This window comes from Pongo abelii, chromosome X (assembly GCF_028885655.2).
Source record: "Pongo abelii isolate AG06213 chromosome X, NHGRI_mPonAbe1-v2.0_pri, whole genome shotgun sequence".
Classification (NCBI taxonomy): domain Eukaryota; kingdom Metazoa; phylum Chordata; class Mammalia; order Primates; family Hominidae; genus Pongo; species Pongo abelii.
The window spans coordinates 106,505,948-106,526,712 of record NC_072008.2 but is presented as its reverse complement, the minus strand read 5'-3'; the positions used below and the strand labels follow the sequence as shown (position 1 = coordinate 106,526,712).

Genomic DNA, 20,765 nt, shown 5'->3' with positions numbered 1-20,765 from the left:
AAAGGATCTCGAAATCTTGAAACAAATCCTGAAAACACATAAAAACAGAACTTCTTTAAAGCATAAATCGTAGAGGACCTATAAAACAAAAATATAAGTTAAAAAGCAAAAACAACAAAAACCAAAGTACACAAGCAACAAAGAGCATGATGAAAGCAACAGTACCTCACATTTCAATACTAACATTGAATATAAATGGTCTAAATGCTCCGCTTAAAAGATACAGAACTGCAGAGTGAATAAGAACTCACCAACCAACCATCTGCTGCCTTCAGGAGACTCACCTAACACATAAGGACTCACATAAACTTAAAGTAAAGGGGTGGAAAAAGGCATTTCATGCAAATGGACACCAAAAACGAGCAAAGCAACAGCAGTTAAAAAAGACAAAGAGGGACAGTATATAATGGTAAAAGCCCTTTCCAACAGGAAAATATCACAATCCTAAACATATAGGCACCTAACACTGGAACTCCCAAATTAATAAAACAGTTATTAATACACCTAAGAAATGAGATAGATAGCAACACAATAATCATGGGTGACTTCATTACTCCACTGACAGCCATGGACAGTTCATTAAGGCAGAAAGTCAACAAAGAAACAATGGATTTAAACTATACGTTGGAACAATTGGACTTAACAGATATATATAGAACATTTCATCCAACAACTGCAGAATAAAACATTCTATTCAACAATACATGGAACTTTCTCCAAGATAGACTATATGATAGGCCATAAAATGAGCTTCAATAAATTTAAGAAAATTGAAATTATATCAAACACTCTCTCAGACCACAGTGGAATAAAACTGGAAATCAACTTCAAAGGGAACCTTCAAAACCATGCAAATACATGAAAAGTAAATAACCTGGTACTGAATGAGCATTGGGTCAAAAATGAAATCAAGATGGAAATTAAAAAACTCTTCAAACTGAATGACAGTAATGCCACAACTATCAAAACCTCTGGGATTCAGCAAAGGCAGTGCTAAGAGGAAAGTTCATAGCCCTAAATGCCTACATCAAAGTCTGAAAGAGCACAAACAGACAATCTAAGGTCATACCTCAAGGAACTAGAGAAACAAGAACAAACCAAACCCAAACCCAGCAGAAGAAAGGAAATCACCAAGATCAGAGCAGAACTAAGTGAAATTGAAACAAACAAAAATACAGAAGGTAAATGAAATGAAAAGCTGGTTCTTTGAAAGCCAAATAAAATTGATAGACCATTAGCAAGATTAACCAAGTAAAGAAGAGAGAAAATCCAAATAAGCTCAGTAAGAAATGAGATGGGAGAGGGCCGGGTGCGGTGGCTCACGCCTGTAATCCCAGCACTTTGGGAGGCCAAGGTGGGCAGATCATGAGGTCAGGAGATCGAGACCATCCTGGCTAACACAGTGAAACCCCGTCTCTACTAAAAATAGAAAAAAAATTAGCTGGGCGTGGTGGCAGGTGCCCGTAGTCCCAGCTACTCAGGAGGCTGAGGCAGGAGAATGGCATGAACCCAGGAGTGGAGGTTGCAGTGAGCCGAGATGGCGCCACTGCACTCCAGCCTGGGGGACAGAGCGAGACTCCATCTCAAAAAAAAAAAAAGAAAGAAATGAAATGGGAGATATTACAACTGACACCACAGAAATACAGAAGATCATTCAAGGCTGCTATGAATACCTTTATGCACATAAACTAGAAAACCTAGAAGAGATGGATAAATTCCTGGAAAAATACAACCCTCCTAGTTTAAATCAGGAAGGATTAGATACCCTGAACAGAACAACAACAAGCAGTGAGATTGAAATGGTAATTAAGAAAATTACCAACAAAAAAAGTCCAGGACCAGACGGATTCACAGCAGACTTCTAGCAGACATTCAAATAATTGGTATCAATCCTTTTGACACTATTTTACAAGACAGAGAAAGAAGGAACCCTCCCTAATTCGTTCTATGAAACCAGCATCATCCTAATACCAAAACCAGCAAAGAACATAACCAAAAAAGACAATTACAGACCAATATTTTTGATGAACACAGATGCTAAAATCCTCAACAAAATACTAGCTAACCAGTTCTAACAACGTATCAAAAAGATAATCCACCATGATCAAGTAAATTTTGTACCAGGGATGCAGGGATGGTTTTACATACACAAGTCAATAAATGTTATACACCACATAAACAGAATTAAAAACAAAAATCATGTGATCATCACAATACATGCAGAAAAAGCATTTGACAAAACCCAGCATTCCTATATGATTAAAACTCTCAGTAAAATCGGCATACAAGGGACATACCTTAATGTAATAAAATCCATCTATGACAAACCCACAGCCAACATAATACTGAATGAGGAAAAGTTGAAACCATTCCCTCTGAGAACTGGAACAAGATAAGCATGCCCACTCTCACCACTCCTCTTCAACATAGTACTGGAAGTCCTAGCCAAAGCAATCAGACAAGAGAAAGAAATAAAGGTCATCCAATTGGTAAAGAGGAAGTCAAACTGTCACTGTTTGCTGATGATATGATCATGTTAGATATGAGTTCTAAATTTCTTTTCAAAGAATTAATATGTCAGTATGTTCAATTCTTTGCCTTCTACTTTTAAACTTAACTTCCTCATAAAGCAACCTTTTTCGGTTACCTACTCCACCCTGACTCATTCTGATCACCTGCTCCACCCTACATTCCAATCACCTGCTCCACCCTAACTCATTCCAATTACCTGCTACGTACTCTGCCCTGACTCCCTCCAAAGCACTCACCCCGTCATTCTCTTTAAATTAGCCAGTCGGAATTAGTTTAGTCTGTTCGGTCTAACCCTAGCCAATAGGGGAACAACACAGCAGCAGGGGCCATGTGCGTCAGGGATAAGAACCCCTTCCCCTCGTCCAAGTGTGCGCTCACCATTGTTCCATCTGTAAGGGCACACCCTTCTATAGAGAAGTAACTAGCCTTGCTGAGAATTTAAAAGAAAATTTTATATTTGAGTGCTATTTCTTTTGTGCCACTAAAACTTTATATATAGCAGTCATTGACCTTGAAACCCCTAAAGACTCCTCCAGAAAGCTCCTAGAACTGATAAAATAATTCAGCAAAATTTCTGCATACAAGATTAATGTACACAAATAAGTAGCTCTTCTGTACACCAAAAGTGACCAAGCAGAGAATCAAATCAAGAACTCAACCCTTTTGCAATAGTTGCAAAAAAAAAAAAAAAAAAAAAAAAAACAAAAAAAAACACTTAGGAATATACCTAACCAATGAGTTAAAAGACCTTTACAAGGAAAACTACAAACACTGCTGTAAGAAATCATATATGACACAAACAAATGGAAACATCTCCCATGCTCATGGATGGGTAGAATTAATATTGTGAAAATGACCATACTGCCAAAAGCCATCTACAAATTTATTGCAATCTCTATCAGAATACCACCATCATTCTTCACAGAATTAGAAAAAACAATTCCCAAAATCATATGGAACCAAAAAAGAGCCCGCATAGCCAAAGCAAGACTAAGCAAAAAAGACAAATCTGGAGGCATCACACTAGCTGATTTCAAACTATACTATAAGGCCATATTCACCAAAACAACATGGTACTGGTATAAAAATAGGCACGTAGACCAATGGAACAGAATACAGAACCCAGAAATAAACCCAAATACTTAGAGCCAACTGATCTTCAACAAAGCAAACAAAAACATAAAGTGGGAAAAGGACACTTTTTTCAACAAATGGTGCTGGGGTAATTGGCTAGCCACATGTAGGAGAATGACACTGGATCCTCATCTCTCACCTTATACAAGAATCAACTCAAGATGGATTAAGGACTTAAACCTAAGACCTGAAACTATAAAAATTCTAGAAGATAACATTGGAAAAACCCTTCTAGACATTGGCTTCAGCAAGGATTTCATGACCAAGAACCCAAAAGCAAATGCAATAAAAAGATAAATAGCTGGGACCTAATTAAACTAAAGAGCTTTTGCACAGAAAAGGAACAATCAGCAGAGTAAACAGACAACCCACAGAGTGGGAGAAAAGCTTCAGAATCTATACATCTGACAAGGGACTAATATCCAGAATCTACAACGAACTCAAACAAATCAATAAGAAAGAAAAACCCACAATCCCATCAAAAAGTGGACTAAGGAGATGAATATACAATTCTCAAAAGGTACACAAATGGCGAAAAAATGCTCAACATCACTAATGATCAGGGAAATGCAAATCAAAACCACAATGCAATACCTCCTTACTCCTGCAAGAATGGCCATAATAAAAAAAAACAGTAGACGTTGGTGTGGATGTGGTAAACAGGGAACACTTCCACACTGCTGGTGGAAAGTAAACTGCTACAGCAACTATGGAAAATAGCATGGAGATTCCTTAAAGAACTAAAAGTAGAACTACCATTTGATCCAGCAATCCCACTACTGGGTACCTACCCAGAGGAAAAGAAGTCATTATTCAAAAAAGAGAACTTGCATATGTATGTTTATAGCAGCACAATTCACAACTGCAAAATCATGGAACCAACCCAAATGCCCAGCAATCAACAAGTGGATAAATAAACTGTGGTATATATATATATGATGGAATACTATGCAGCCATAAAAAGGAATGAATTAGCAGCATTTGCAGTGACCTGGATGAGATTGGAGACTATTATTCTAAGTGAAGTAACTCAGGAATGGAAAACCAAACATCATGTGTTCTCACTGATATGCGGGAGCTAAGCTATGAGGACACAAAAGCATAAAAATGATACAATGGACTTTGGGGACTTGAGGGGAAGAGTGGGAAGTGGGTGAGGGATGAAAGACTACAAATATAGTTCAGTGTATACTGCTTCGGTGACAGGTCACCAAAATCTCACAAATCACCATTAAATAACTTACTGATGTAACCAAATACCACCTGAACTCCAATAACTTATGGAAAAATAAAATAACAATTAAAAAATTTCCTTTAAATATGGTATTCAATTCCTTGTGGCCTTCAAGGTTTTTACTGAGAAATCCACTGATAATCTTATTGAAGATTCATTGTGCATGATGAGTTACTTTTCTCTTGCTTCCTTCAAGATTCTTGAGGGGGCCTTAGACTTTGTATTGTATTCCTTTACCTCTGATCTCTTGCCCCCGGTTTCTGTGAGTCTGTAGTAACCCTGCAGTGTTCCATGTCTTTGGCTTTTGTTAGAATATAACGTGTCTTGGTATGTACTGCTTTGGGTTTATCCTACCTGCAGATCATCAAGATTTTTGGATTTGTGAATCAATGCCTTTCCTCAAATTTGGGAAGTTTTCAGCCATTATTTTTTCAAATAGTTCCTCTGCTCCTTTCTTTATCCCTTCACCATCTGAGATTTCTGTAATGCATATATTGGTCAGCTTGATGGTATCCCATAGGTCTCTTAGTCTCTGTCCACTTTTCTTAATTATTATTACTATTATTTGGTCTTCAGATTCAATAATTTCAAAGGACTTATCTTCAAGTTCACTGATTCTTTTTTCTTCCTGTTTGAATCTACTGTTGAATCCCTCTAGGCGTTTTTCAATTCAGATACTGTATTTTCAGCTCCAGAATTTCTGTTTGGTTCCTTTTTATAGTTTCTCTTTGTTAATAGTCTCTTTTGTTTATGTATTGTTTTTCTGATTTCCTTTAGTTCTTTGAGTTTTCATTTAGCTCTTTGAGCATATTTAAGACATTTTGTCTTTGTCTAGTACTTCTGATGCTTGTGTTTCTTCAGGGACAGTTTCTGACAGTTTATTTTCTTCCTTTGAACGGGCCATATTTTCCTGTTTCTTTGCACGGTTTGTTATTTTTTTGTTCATTTTTAAAATTGATCATTCAAAAAAACAGCCACCTCTGCTAGTCATTACAAGTAGGTTCTGTGCCAGGGAAGACCTTCACTAATTAGCAGGGCATGCTGTCAGCTTTGGGATCAGCCCCATGTGAGGTCTTAAGGTCTTCTTAGACCTCTTCTGGCTATGCATTTTGCCTTGGCCTGGGTATCTGTTGTTGTTGTTGTTTTCCAGTTCCCGTGAATGCATGACTGCTTACAAATGTCTCAATTTCCTAAAGAGTCTCACCCCTGCTTCTCGGAGGGTGGGCTTAGATGTTCTATTGTATTCCTCTACTTCTGATCTCTTGCTCCAGGTATCTGTGAGTTTGTAGGCCCCCTGCAGTGTTCATGAGTAGTGCCCACCATTTCCTGTGGCTTTTCCTGAGCCTAAGTATCCAGCCATGTTGCTTTTCCCTGTCTGACCTCCGAATTAGGTGAAACAGAGACCAGTACCTCAGGCAGCCCCTTGACAGGTTAGAATGTAGCAAATAAAGTCCACTCTCCTCTCTCTGGGGTTCCAGGGAGGGAATTGGCAGCAGGGCTGCTGCTTCCCCAGGTGTGCCAGGAGGGAAGGATGGGGTACAGGCAAGTAAAAATGTCACAAAATTTCTAACCATTTTGACTGTATCTTTTTCTTGACTACGTGTTTGCTTGGTTGCTATAGAACTCTGAGTATTTTTCAGACTTCCTATAAAGTTATTGTAGCCAGTCTGTAATACTGTAATTTGTTTCAACTTATAACACAACTTTTATTAGAAAAGTTATACATAACATAGCATCAGCTATTTTCAAGAACAATATTAAACCCAATAAGCAGAAAAAACAGACTAACAAAATGTGTAACAAGAAACCAATGACCTTTCTAAAATCAAACATTCAATTATCTACAATGTCTTTTTACAAACAGGGAAAACTCCATGGTTTACAGGCACAGCATACTGAAAATAAATCTGCAATAGCAATTTTTTACAGTTAAACTCTCAAGAAACAGAATCATTAAAACAGTAATGAGTTCACAAATTTAAAACATTTCACGTAATTTTAAATTATTGGGTATACACTGAAGTCTGAGTTTCAAAAGTGATTTTTTTCCCACGAAAGTGTCAACACTTAAGCTAGAACTTTCAGTGTTAATTTTGCCCTAAAAAGTTAAGACATATTCTGATAATCATAATAGTCACATGATTTCTGATGCTATCTGGTCTGTTAATATAGACCTTTATTTGGATGTGTTTTTCTTCAGTTAAATTATAGGAAACTGGATATAGGATTTCGTTGCAAAGCTATTAAAGTTCCAAACACAGGAGTGTGCAGCACTGGAAAAGGAGATCAGTACTAAAACTTACAATAAATATCAGAGAAGCCATTAGTTTTTACAGCATTGTCTGCTTAAAGGTTAAGTTGACCTGGTGTATAATTTCCCATCAGTCTGTCCTTGTAGTAGGCAGGTCAATTTCTGTTTTCATGATCTGAATACTCAAATATATCCAAACATCTTTTTAAAACTTCGATTTATAGCTCCTAGAAAGTTATGCTTTTTGATAGTCACTCTATTCTAATCAGGCCTATTTCTGCTCATTTTGGAGCCTCACTAAAATGACAGATTTCAAGATAGCCAAGTTCATCAGAAAGACTCAAATGGAATGATTTACAAAATAGAACACTTTAAACCAAGTCAGTCCTATCTGTTTGTAGCTGAAGGGTATCAGTCACAACACAATTTCACGTACACCTTTGCTCATTAGGGAATTACACTTAAAACGAATCTCAAAAGGGTAACCTTTGTTATTTCAGGTACCATCCCTAAGGAGAGTGGTTAACAAGAATATTACCAGTGTTACTACTGATGGAAAGGCTTTTTTTTTTTCTTGTGAAAGACTCATACCATAGTTTTAAATTAAACTGTCAGGCATTTTCCCAGACAGGTTTTCCTTTTCAATGCAGTAATGAAGAACTAAGATAAAAATCATGACTTTCAACTGCCACTCAACATCATTGCATGCACCAATATTGCACACATCTGTTCTGAACTGTTAATCGTCTGAGTCCTTAGGGTGCTGTTTTCTCCATCAGAACACAAACACATCCATCTAATCAGTTTCCCTCAAAGATGAAACTGACAAATTTAATATACTGGGAAAAAATGAGAAAGAAAAAGGCAAAGACTTTGTACAGACAAAAATCTAAGTTTTCTCAAAGGGTTCTGTGTCTCCTACACATGGGGGCAATTTGTAAGCACTAGTGAACTGAACACTAGCTATAATGCTTCTAGCTCCTCATAAAATATGGAACTTTGGCCCGGGTGTTGCGATGATGTTACTGTACAGTTCTTCCTGTGTCAGCTCAATAGCTTGCTGCTTTTTAAGAACCAAGAAGCTGTAGAACTTTGCAGCAGCTTGTTTTCTGTTTGTGTTTTGATATAACTCAAGCAAACTGATAGATTCAGCTCCAGTTTTAGCAAGAGCTCACTGAAGACCATGAAGCATCTGCTGAGTCCTTTTCTTCCATCTTCTTTCTTCCTGATCTTGATCACCCCCTGAAACATCTTCATCCTTTTCTCCTTCATCATCTTTTTTTCCCCTTTTCTTTCTCATTCTCTTTTTCTGGCAGAAGTTCTAACTCTGGTATTAGCTGACAGATATTTGGATGTGGTTCTTGGGGAAGCTCTACAGGCAGTATTTCCATCTGCTCAACCTGCTGAGGAGGCATCACAGGCTCTGGGTTAATTTGTCCAGCTTTTCACTTAACTCCCTGAGGTGGTGGTGGAGGCATAGCTGACTCATCCAGGTTTGTTCTGCTGGCCTCATCACTGACTTCTGGAGATGGCTTGGCTCTTCCAAAATGGGCTTATCAATAACATCATGCTACTGGTGTAGCTGTTGCTGGTCCTCTCTAGGAACCTCTGGATTTTCAAGTTCTTTGAGGAACTCATCCAAATTATCTGCCCCTCCTTTCCCCCTTTTTCTAAGGTCTTCTGGTACAAGTGATGTAAGACAGCATGTAAAGAGCTTCAGTAGTCTGTTATTCCACAAAGGCTGAGCAGGTAAAGAAAACAGTTTTTCTACTCCTCCTGTCTCTTTCCACATCACCTATTTCTTGGTGGGTGGTGCCAGGTCGAAAGTAGTAACAATATCAGAATAATCATTAAGATGGGCTCTAATTGTCTTGCTATCCAAGTTTTTGACACTGTCAACAATTAGCTTCCTCTTCCTCTTGGCGTTTGTTTCTTTAACAGTTATATCAATAGGTTCCAAATACAAATGCTTCTTCCTCATTTGGAACAAGTGTTGTTTGATCAGTCATAGTTGGCTGGTTCAACAGGATTCACTGAAGCAGGACTATCAGGCCCACCCATTGATGTATTATCATCCTTACCCATATATCATCATGTGCAGGCTGCTCTGGCAACATCACCTCTGCCTCAGAGAGGGCAGGGGGATCATCAAAGATACTACCATCATTATTACTAATAAGTTTGTCATCTAATATTCCACCATCATTTCCTTCTCCAAAATTCTTATCTTTATATTGGTCTTCATATTCTAAATGGTTAATTTTCTCATTCAGATTGCTGGTGCTCTGTTCAGACTCTAATAGGAGATTAGAAGCAGTAGTGCCTACTAACATGTCATCATCCTCAAAAGCACTGCCTTCTCTCATTATCTCACGATCATCCATTCCAAAATCGCCAAAACCATTTTCTTGTAAAATACTGATATTCCCAACTTCTTCTCTCACGGTTATTTCTTCCACTCTACTCTGACCCAGGCTGAACTTCTGGGCCACATCGATGTCATCTAACTCAGGCAGTGGCTGATAAAAGTCATGAAATTATTCAAGTAAAGTAATGGTGTTATAAGCTGCTTCCTGATTTTCCTCAGGCAGGTCAACACCTGGTCAAAAAGCCATCTTTATCTTAATGAATGCTTCATTACAGTCTGCAAGAAGATATTTGGCTTTCCTGTGATAGATTCAAATTACTCCCAGTAAGAGATGTCCTGATGTCTGTAATGCTATCTTCACCTTTGGTGAGATGATACTCTCCATGCTGCTCTCTAAATTACACTGTAACACAGGGGCTTTGGTTAGCTTCTTATCCCAATGGGCCGCTAGCCAAATTTTGGCCCGAGGCCCTCTTACTGAGGACAAAATGTGCATAGAACATTGTTCTGGTTGGCTATGAAAATAGAAGGAAACCTTGCTCTCCACTGGCAGTTGGGTGGGCTGGGTCCAGTCTGTATTATTTTTTAAATGTTTTGTCAATTGAGAAAAATGATGAAATAAGTCCCAATCATTTTAGATTTATTTGCCAAAGTTAAGGACATGCCCGGGAGACAGGTCTATGCCTTTCTCCGAAGGTGATTTTGAGGGCTCCAAATTTAAAGGGGAAAGGGTAGGATATTGAGAAGTAAACAATTTTCATGTAAGAGGGGGTAGGGAAAAATAGTCATTCATGCCTTTGTCTGGTTCAGTGAATCTGCATTTTTTAAATATAAGATAACATAGAATGGCCGCTTCGCAGATGCTGCTGCTTCCAGGAGCCCCGTACTATCAGCCATGGTCAACCCCACCTTGTTCTTCAACATCACCATAGATGGTGAGCTCTTGGGCCACATCTCCTTCAAGCTGTTTGCAGACAAGTTTCCAAAGACACCAGAAAAATTTCATGCTGTGCACACTGGAGAGAAAGGATTTGGTTATAAGGGTTCCTGCGTTCACAGAATTATTCCAGGGTTTATGTGTCAGGGTGGTGACTTCACATTGCCATAATGGCACTGGTGGCAAGCCCATCTACAGGGAGAAATTTAATGACAAGAACTTCATCCTAAAGCATACAGGTCCTGGCATCTTGTCCATGCAAATGGTGGACACAAACAGTTCCCAGTTTTTCATCTGCACTGCCAAGACTGAGTGGTTGGATGACAAACATATGGTCTTTGGCAGGGTAAAAGAAGGCATGAGTATTGTGGGGGCCATGGAATGCTTTGGGTCCTGGAATGGCAAGACCAGCAAGAAGATCACCATTGCTGATTGTGGACAACTTATTAAAGTTTGACTTGTGTTTTATCTTAACCACCAGACCACTCCTTCTGTAGCTCAGGAGAGCACCCCTCCACCCCATTTGCTGGCAATAGCCTATAATCTTTGTGCTCTCATTGCAGTTCCCTTTGGGTTCCATGTTTTCCTTGTTCCTTTCCATGTCTAGCTGGATTGCAGAGTTAAGTTTATGATATGAAATAAAACTAAATAACAACAAAAAGGCCAGGCGTGGTGGCTCACGCCTGTAATCCCAGCACTTTGGGAGGCCTAAGCAGGCAGATCACCTGAGGTCTGGAGTTCGAGACCAGCCTGACCAACATGGAGAAACTCCATCTCTACTAAAAATACAAAATTAGCCGGGCGTGGTGGCGCATGCCTGTAATCCCAGCTACTCTGGAGGCTGAGGCAGGAGAATTGCTTGAACCCAGGAGGCGGAGATTGCTGTGAGCCGAGATCGCGCCATTGCACTCCAGCCTGGGCAACAAGAGCGAAACTCCATCTCAAAATAAAAAAAAAAAATAAATAAATAAATAAATAAATAAATAACAATAAAAAAAGATGATATAAGCAAAAGGGGCAGAGGAAGAATCTGGGGAATCTGCATTTTACATAAGATAACATAGACAAAATGAGGCAGGGGAACACTCAGATATGCATTTATGTCTGGTGGGCCGGGGGCGACTGCACCTGTAAAGATAAGCTATCAATTTGCATTGCCATGGTGAAATTTTAACAACTCACTAGGAATTTCCTTGTGGGCAAAATATGGAGTAGACATGTAGCTTTTCATCTTGTAACCATTTTATTGAGGAACCAAAAGGGGGAGGCAGGTTTGCATGACCCAGTTCCCATTTTGACTCTTGCCTTTTGCTAAATGAGTTTGGGGGGGGGGTCCCAAAATTTAATTTCCTTTCAGGTTTCCCCTCTTTTTTATTTAAAATCTTTTGGAGGAAGCATTTTAAAAGGAATATGGGTTCTTGGCTACAGGTTGCTTTTTCCTCCCTTTTTTGAGCTGGTTTCCTGTTGCTGGGATAGTTTATTTCTAGAAGTTTAGGTCCCACATCGCCAGGAAGGCTCATTCCTAGGAAGTCACGTCCATTGTCGCTAAGAAGGCTCATTCGTAGGAAATTGTGTCCCACGAAGATTTTTTTTAAAAAAAAAGGGAGAGGAAAAAAGGAAAAAGGAAAGGAAAAAAGAAAGAGAAAAAAATATATATATATAGGGACCTAGGTCAGGTTTATAGCAACAAAAGGAAAGCAAACCTGGAAGCTGGGTCAGGCTATATTACTGCTTCCTCAATTAAAGCAATTCTCTGGGCAATTATTACCCCAGCCCTTTCAGTTGTGCATTAACTTATTTGCAAGCACATACCGTAACAACATTGTAAGCAGAAACAGGACAGAACACAAATTATTATTATTCCTATCATAAGCAGTAGCTTCTGCCACCAAGTTCCCCAGGGTTCAAACCAACTACTCAACCAATTGATTAATGAGGGTTTTGGATCTGACAGGTTGGTTATCTGGGTTTTCATATCAGTCATAAATCGAGTTATGTTCTTTGGTTCATCTGGAATATACACACAACATTCAGTTTTTATGACGGCACAGGTGCCCCCTTGTGCTGCGATGAGTGTATCTAAAGCCATATGGTTGTATAGCACAACTTTCCTCATAAGCATGACCTCATTGCTTAGCAAGGCAATACTCATGCGGCTATCATTCAGGGCCTTTTGGGTGTAATTGGGTAAGGCCTCTATATGCCATATAACATCTTCAATACCTGTCTGTGGTACAAAGATTAAAGCTAAGTGATCATACCATTGGAATACCTAACATGTCCAATGAAATTGTAAATGAAAAAGGTTTGCTGGTTTTGGCAGGGTCTGGATTACGTGTCCTTGTGCCCAAGCATAACCTAGGGAACATCATCCTAACTACCCTAGAGGTAACCACGGCCATAAGTTAGTGCCACATAGCCAATATGTCCCATTTGGAGCTATCCAATGAATACCTGATTGCTGCACCCAATCGGTGGCATTACAGTCAGCGTCTTGTAATATGATAATGTGGTCACAGCATTCTCCAGGTGTCCACCCCGTATCTCTCGTACTGTTTGGCTGTAGGTCCTTGGTATGGTTTCTTTGCTCCCAGCATTTTGGCTGAGTTGGCCAGACAAAGGGGTGAGCCAGATAAATCCAGCCCAAGTTTGCATTATTCCATTTTGAAAATGGGCTGTTGTTTGGGGTGTGGTTACCACCTTCTGTTTTAGCTGGGGATGCTAAAGTGAGAGCTAATGACCTGGTCCTTTCCATTCAAAATCTTTTCCCATGTCCCTTGTTCTTAAGAGTGTTTTTAATGGGCCAATTATATGTATTGTCTTTTGTTATCCCAGCACTAAGAATACCAGACCATTTCTGTGATGTGATAAATTTTTGGTATTCTATCCAGTCCTGACCTTGGAAGGGGGATATCCACCATGGCAGGCTGGAGCCACTGGAAAGAGGCATGAGTCTGCATATCCAGCAGGTGTTCTTTGTAATCTGTCTGCATAATGCTGAGCCCATTGTAGAAACAGGTTTGTTTCATGGGCATCAGTGGGTGGCAGTGGCAAGAAGGTGTAGGGATATAGGATTAATAATAGCAAGGTTGCGAAATTCATTTTAGTTACTAAATGTTGTTAAATCAGACAAGGCAAGTGCCCTGTCATTTATAAGACAGCAGTTACCAGTATATCTAGGACAATAATTTTAATGGTTACTGTACAATAAACAGAGGCATTCCCTTTGTATACAGGCCTGGTCCTGTGTCTTGGGTTTAAGCAGTCCACAACAGCTGTTGTCTGCTTCTAATCCTGGGTTGCAGGTTGATGTTTAGTGAACCGGAGGTGAAGGTCTTTGGTGGGAGTTACAGTCCACTCAGGAGGTTATGCGTTTTTAAGATGAGAGATGTGAATCCATGAATCTATACTCTTTAATTTTGCGGTACGTGGATTAGTCAGTAGTGCCTGGTATGGGCCCTTCCATCAGGGTTGAAGGGAATCCTTTATTGGATGTCTTTTCCAATAGATGAAATCTCCAGGTTGCAGATCGTGACCAGGCACCTTATCTTCAGGGAGCGCACTGTGAAAGGAATTCTTTAACAAATCTTGTTTTTTTCTAAGATGATAAATGAGTCCCTCACAATATTGCAATATATCTCCCTTGAGAAAAGTTGTATTGGTTATGTTCGTTCCCATACACATGGGCCTTCCTGTTATAATTTCATAAGGAGACAGTTGATGTTTTCCAAAAGGAGTGGATCGGAGTATAAGCAGCACTAGGGGTAGTGCTTTGGGCCAGGGGAGGTGAAATGCCTCTGTGAACTTAGCCAATTGTGTTTTAATTATTCCATTGGTCCTCTCCAGCAGGCCTGAAGACTGGGGATGGTTGGCACAATGGAAATGTTGAAATATGGGCCAAATTTTACAAATATTTTGAGTAACCTGGCCAGTAAAGTGTGTTCCCCTGTCACTGTGAAGTTCACAGGGGACTCCCCACAGTGGGACAATTTTTTCTAGTAGGATTTTTCCAACTGTCGTGGCTGTTGCTTGCCTGCAGGGAAAAGCTTCAACCCAATGGTAAAACATGCAGACCATTACTAAAACATACTTGTCACATTGAGATGATGGCAGCTGGATAAAGTCAAGCTGTCATACCTCAAAAGGTCAGCCAGAAGGGGAAAATGACCTTGGGCCCCATGGAGGGGTTTTCCTGGGTTATGTTTGGGACAAATAACACATTGAGAGTAAACTTTTTTGTTTGGTTTTTTGAGATGGAGTTTCGCTCTTGTCGCCCGGGCTAGAGTGCAATGGCATGATCTCAGCTCACTGCAACCTCTGCCTCCTGGGTTCAGGCGATTCTTCTGCCTCAGCCTCCCAAGAAGCAGGATTACAGGCACGTGCCACCACACCTGGCTAATTTTTGTATTTTTAGTAGATACAGGGTTTTGCCACGTTAGCCAGGCTGGTCTTAAACTCCTGACCTCAGGGGATCCACCTGCCTGGGCCTCCCAAAGTGCTGGGATTACAGGTGTGAGCCATGGTGCCCAGCTGAGAGTAAACTTTTTGTGCCACTGTGAAGGATGGTTTCCAGTAATATTGTTTACACCAGGATATTATTTTATCTGGATTCCAATGGGTTAGATTATGAACATATTTCATAAGGGACACCTGACATTCCATTGGAATAATGGGTTTCTTGGAATGGAATAATTAGGTCCACACCATATTTCAGTTTTGGGAGACAAGTATTCCCCAGCCTGTTTCCAAGTAGATTTCTCTTTTGTAGGAGCTATGCTCTGGGTTTCTTTCAACATGTATTTAAGTGTTTTGGGTTTTATGGCCATTTTCCAACTTGGGGCTGATGGCTTGAATGCTGCTCTTTTAGCTGTGGCTTCAGCAAATTGGTTACCCTGACTGACTGTGGTGTCTAATTTTGAGTGACCTGGGATTTTTTTAAAATTTTATTTATTTATTTTTGAGATGGAGTCTCTCTGTGTCACCCAGGCTGGAGTGCAGTGGCGCCATCTCGGCTCACTGCAAGCTCTGCCTCCCGGGTTCATGCCATTCTCCTGCCTCAGCCCCCCGAGTAGCTGGGACTACAGGCGCCCGCCACCACGCCCGGCTAACTTTTTGTATTTTTAATAGAGATGGGGTTTCACCATGTTAGCCAGGATGGTCTCGATCTCCGGACCTCATGATCCTCCTGCCTCGGCCTCCTAAAGTGCTGGGATTACAGGTGTGAGCCACTGCGCCCGGCCAACCTGGGATTTTTATAATTGCCAAGCGTTTTGGTGTTAGAACAGCTTCTAACAACTCTGATACTTGTCCATTTTTATTGGTTGCCCTGAGGGGTTAAATATCCTCTCTCTTTCCATAACATCCCAGTCATAAGCAACCCCAAAAGCATAGTGGCTGTCAGTGTAAATGTTTGCAGGCTTGTCTTTTGCCAATTGACAAGCTTCAGTCAGGCAACCAATTTGGTCACTTGAACTGATCTGGCTTGGGGGAGAGGATTGGCTTCAATTACCTCTAGTAAGGAAACCACAGCATATCCTGCTATAAAATTTGCATCCTCTCCTCTTAAATAAGACCCATCTGTATACCATTCTATCTCAGCATTATCCAGTGGCATCTCTTGTAGGTCTGTCCTGGGGGTGAGAAGTCAGTCAGTCATCAGAACACAGTCATGAGGGGGTTTTGTCAGAAGGGCCTGGCAAGAGAGTGGCCAGAGTAAGATTATTACAGCAGGAACTAGTAATACTGGGAGATGATAAAAGCAAAATTTCATAAGAGGCTAACCGGTTGACAGACAGATGTTGTGTATGATGAGAGTTTAGAAGGATCTCAAGAGAATGTGGCACAAAAATGATAAGGGGGGAACCTATAATTATTTCTTCAACAGACTTATACAGAAGGGCCGTGGCTGCTATTGCTCTCACACAGGGAGGCAGCCTTCGAGCCACAGGGTCCAGCTGTTGGCTATAACAGCCTATAGGTCTCTGATGATCACCATGTTTCTGGGTCAGTACTCCGGATGCAGTACCTCCAACTTCGTGTATGAAAAGGGAGAAAGGCAGTTTGTAGTTTGGGTGCCCTAAGGCTGGGGCATTAGTCAGAATTTCCTTTATTTGTTGTACAGCTGATTGTCCCTCTGGAGTCCACATGATGGGATCAGGTTGTTCATTTTTTAGGTATGGACACTGAAGTTGAGCCATAGGGGAGAAATTTGGTGTCCAGTTTCTACAATAGCCTGCCAGGCCCCAAAATACTCTAAGTTGTTTCTTAGTGACGGGCATTGGGAAAGCTAAAATTCCTCACTCTATCAGGGTTAATACTCAGTCCTTTGGCCGAGATAATATGTCCCAAATACTTAACTTCAGGTAAGCATAGCTGAAGTTTGTCTTTAGACATTTGTGTCCCTTGGTGGCTGTTTGAGTAAATATAGACTATCTTCCTGAGAGGAAGAGAGTGTGTCTGAACAAAGGAGAGTAGATGAATGTTGAGCCCTGGGAAAATATTTAATCCTCTAAATCAGCTTCTAATATTTGGGAACACTAAGTGGGACTTTCTGTATACCTTTGGGGCATTACAGTCCACGTATATTGCCATTCTTTCCAAATAAAGGCAAACAAATACTGGCTGGCTGGTTCTACAGGAATACTAAAGAAGGCACTGCAGAGATCCACAACTGAGAAATACTGGCTGGTAGTGGATATAGGTGATAGAAAGGTTTGTGGGTTGGGGGCTACTGTGTGCCTGAGAATTATGATATTGTTTATTGCCCTCAATTCCTGCACAAATTTCCATCCTCTCCCGCTTAGTTTCTTTACAGGGAATATAGGGCTGTTTCAGGGGATTGTGCAGGGAATAATGAGCCTGTTTCTCAGATAATCTTGTATGATAGGAGCAATTCCATCTATGGCTTCCTTTTGCAGAGGATAGTGTTTAAGGTTGGATAGGGGTTTCTTTGGATTTATCTCTACCTTTATTGGAATGGCTGAGAATACTTTCTCTGTATCTGTATTTGACTGAGACTATAAGTGGGAGGACACATCCTTGAACACAAGAAGCAAGAAGCTTCTGCTTCTTGAACACCAGAAGCAAGTGCTCTGCTTCTGGTGTTAACAGGAAGATTGGGGAAACTAGAAGGAGTTTTACTGTTTCCTGCTCTGTATTCCAATGTTCTCTCTTCTTCCCTAATATTTCCTTCTCTGTCTCCATTTTATTTTCCTGGTCACAAGATGACGTTTTAACATTACTAATACTAAATTGTACATTGTTAGGACATTTTTAAATATGGTATTTTTGGTCTCCTGGTTCCAATTCTAAAAAAGTTTCACCTTTTGATGAAAAAGAGATATGGGCATTATGGATGTTGAGATCACAGCCCAAAAGATTGACAGGGGCCCCAGTGCATATTAGAAACATATGGGACCTACTGAGTGAGTCACACTTAGAGCCTGCAACACGGTAGTGGAACCTGATGAACCCTAAGGTACAGGTTTGGACTTAAAACATGAGATCATTTTATTAGACACACCCACCATGTTAATTCTTTCATTACTCTGAGGAATGGGGTTTCTAAATAAGGTGGGATTTATCAGAGATAGTCACACCTATGTCAGTTAAGGCAGTTGAAAACTCATGGTTTATTATTATATTAATCTCCCCCAATTGGTTTGTCAGGGTAGAATATTTGGAGAGGTGAAACCCCTGTATTTCCTTGGAGCATCCCTTGTCTTCCTGAGTTGCATTCTTCCTTTTCTTTTGTTTCAGCCTAAGGCAATCCATCATAAGGTGTCTCGGTCATTTACAGTTGTAACAGACTGGGAGGGAAGAGTCCTCAGACCGAGGGAGCTTAAAATCTTTCTGGGGCTAAGAGGCTTGAGAAGTTAATTGCTTTAGCTGTAAATGCATAACTTCGGCAATCTTCTGTTTTTCCTTGTTTTATCATAGTGTGGGATAATTGGTCAGCTAAGTTAACTAGTTCATTAGTTCTAGCTGTGGTCCAATTTGTGTTTTACAAGGGTGGCTAAATCATCATCTAGTCCGTTTAAGAAATTTGCATTTAATAATGTATCATTTTTATTGTTTTCAAAGCAATCAGCTGACATCCCACAATGTTGTTTTAAAGTTTTATCAAAATGTGTTAAATAACCTAAAACTAATTTATTTGGGTTCTGGTGACATTGTTGGATTTTATTCCAATCCATAACCCTTTGGAACACTGAAGGAATGATATTTAATAGAGTGGTTGCTCATTCCTGCACATCTTTGTGCCTGTCTTCTGGATTTGTGGGGGCTGGTTGTTGTGGCTCCATTGGGCCTTCAGGGGTCAAATCTGCTATAGAGTCTGACCATTATGCTTTTTCCAGCCATTCCTTAGCTTTAGCTTCTAAGACCAACATGTGGACTAGCTGATAAAAGTCTGAATGACCTGGGTCATAGGTTCTGACAATGAGCTCAAATACTCAAACCCAACTGGATCTTTATGGGGGTCAGGAAATTCTTTATGCCTCAGAATTCAGCCTTTGACCAGGGTGTTGGTAGACAATTACCAGGGGTCCCCTACCTGTTAGCAATTGTTCCCAAAATAGGGTGATCATGAGAGATGTCCCTGCACAGTCCCCCTTTTCCACATCTTCCAGATGAGATGTTGCCATTGGAGCTGTCAGGGAATCATGAGGGGGTGGGGTCTTTGCAGTCAGACTCTGAACTGCCTTCTGTTGAGCAAGTGTTAGACATGCAGTAGAGGCGGGGGACAGATCTGGTCCAGGAAGTTCAGATTGGTCACGGTAGAGTAGGGGTGTAGGGGGAGGTGCCAAGGGGGAAGTAAGGAATTCTGAGGATTTCTTTAAGAGAGATACAAGATTAGAGAGTTCTTGATTAGCATTTCTAAGTTGTTTGTTGGCCTCCTGTAGGGAGATGAGGTGGTTGTCAGGCCTCTGACCCCAAGCCTGCACGTATACATCCAGATGGCCTGAAGCAACTGAAGAATCACAAAAGAAGTGAAAATGGCCTGTTCCTGCCTTAACTGATGACATTACCTTGTGAAATTCCTTCTCCTGGCTCAGAAGCTCCCCCACTGAGCACCTTGTGACCCCAGCCCCTGCCCGCAAGAGAACAACCCCCTTTGACTGTAATTTTCCACTACCTACCCAAATCCTGTAAAACTGCCCCACCCCTAACTCCCTTTGCTGACTCCTTTTTTGGACTCAGCCCGCCTGCGTCCAGGTGAAATAAACAGCCTTGTTGCTCACACAAAGCCTGTTTGGTGGTCTCTTCACACGGACGCACGTGACATTTGGTGCCAAAGACCCGGGACAGGAGGACTCCTTTGGGAGACCAGTCCCCTGTCCTCACCCTCACTCCATGAGGAGATCCACCTATGACCTCGGGTCCTCAGACCAACCAGCCCAAGGAACATCTCACCAATTTCAAATTGGGTAAGTGGCCTTTTCACTGTCTTCTCCAGCCTCTCTTGCCACCCTTCAGTCTCCCTGTCTCGCTACCCTTCAATCTCCCTGTCCTTCCAATTCCAGTTCTTTTTCCTCTCTAGTAGAGACAAAGGAGACACATTTTATCCATGGACCCAAAACTCCGGCGCCAGTCATGAACTCGGGAAGACAGTCTTCCCTTGGTGTTTAATCACTGCGGGGACACCTGCCTGATTATTCACCCACACTCCATTGGTGTCTGATCACCGTGGGGATGCCTACCTTGGTCATTCACCCACATTCCCTTGGTGGCAAGTCAATTGCAGGGACGCCTGCTTTGGCTGTGGCTGCTCGCCCACATTGCAGCCCAGGGCTGCTCACCACCCCCCTTCTCCATGTCTCTACCCTCTATTTTCTCTGGGCTTGCCTTCTTCACTATGGGCAACCTTCCACCCTCCATTCCCTCTTCTTATCCCTTAGCCTGTGTTCTCAAAAACTTAAAACCTCTTCAACTCTCGCCTGACCTAAAACATAAGCGTCTTATTTTCTTCTGCAACACCGCTTGGCCCCAATACAAACTCTATAATGGTTCTAAATAGCCAGAAAACGGCACTTTTGATTTCTTCATTTTATAAGACCTGGATGATTTTGGTCAAAAAATGGGCAAATGGGTCTGAGGTGCCTGACGTCCAGGCATTCTTTTACACGTTGATCCCTCCTTAGTCTCTGCACCCAGTGCGACTTGTCCCAAATCTTTCTTCTTTCTCTCCGGTTCCTTCAGTCTCCATCCCAAGCTCTGAGTCCTTTGAATCCTCCTTTTCTATGGACCTATCTGACCTCTCCCCTCCTCCCCAGGCTGCTCCTCGCACACCGAGCCAGGTCCCAATTCT

The 20,765-nt window shown here is 41.1% G+C and overlaps 1 long non-coding RNA gene and 1 pseudogene across 1 annotated transcript in view; one reads left to right on the top strand and one right to left on the bottom strand.

The window, feature by feature from the left end:
* Positions 1-19,697, top strand: part of LOC129052994 (uncharacterized) — a 28,738-nt gene extending 9,041 nt beyond the window's left edge. The window contains exon 3 of the long non-coding RNA XR_008518120.2: positions 19,360-19,697. This is a non-coding gene — a long non-coding RNA (uncharacterized LOC129052994). The remainder of the gene's footprint in view (positions 1-19,359) is intronic.
* Positions 8,134-10,022, bottom strand: LOC100439210 (double-strand-break repair protein rad21 homolog; annotated as a pseudogene).
* Positions 19,698-20,765: the final 1,068 nt, after the last annotated feature.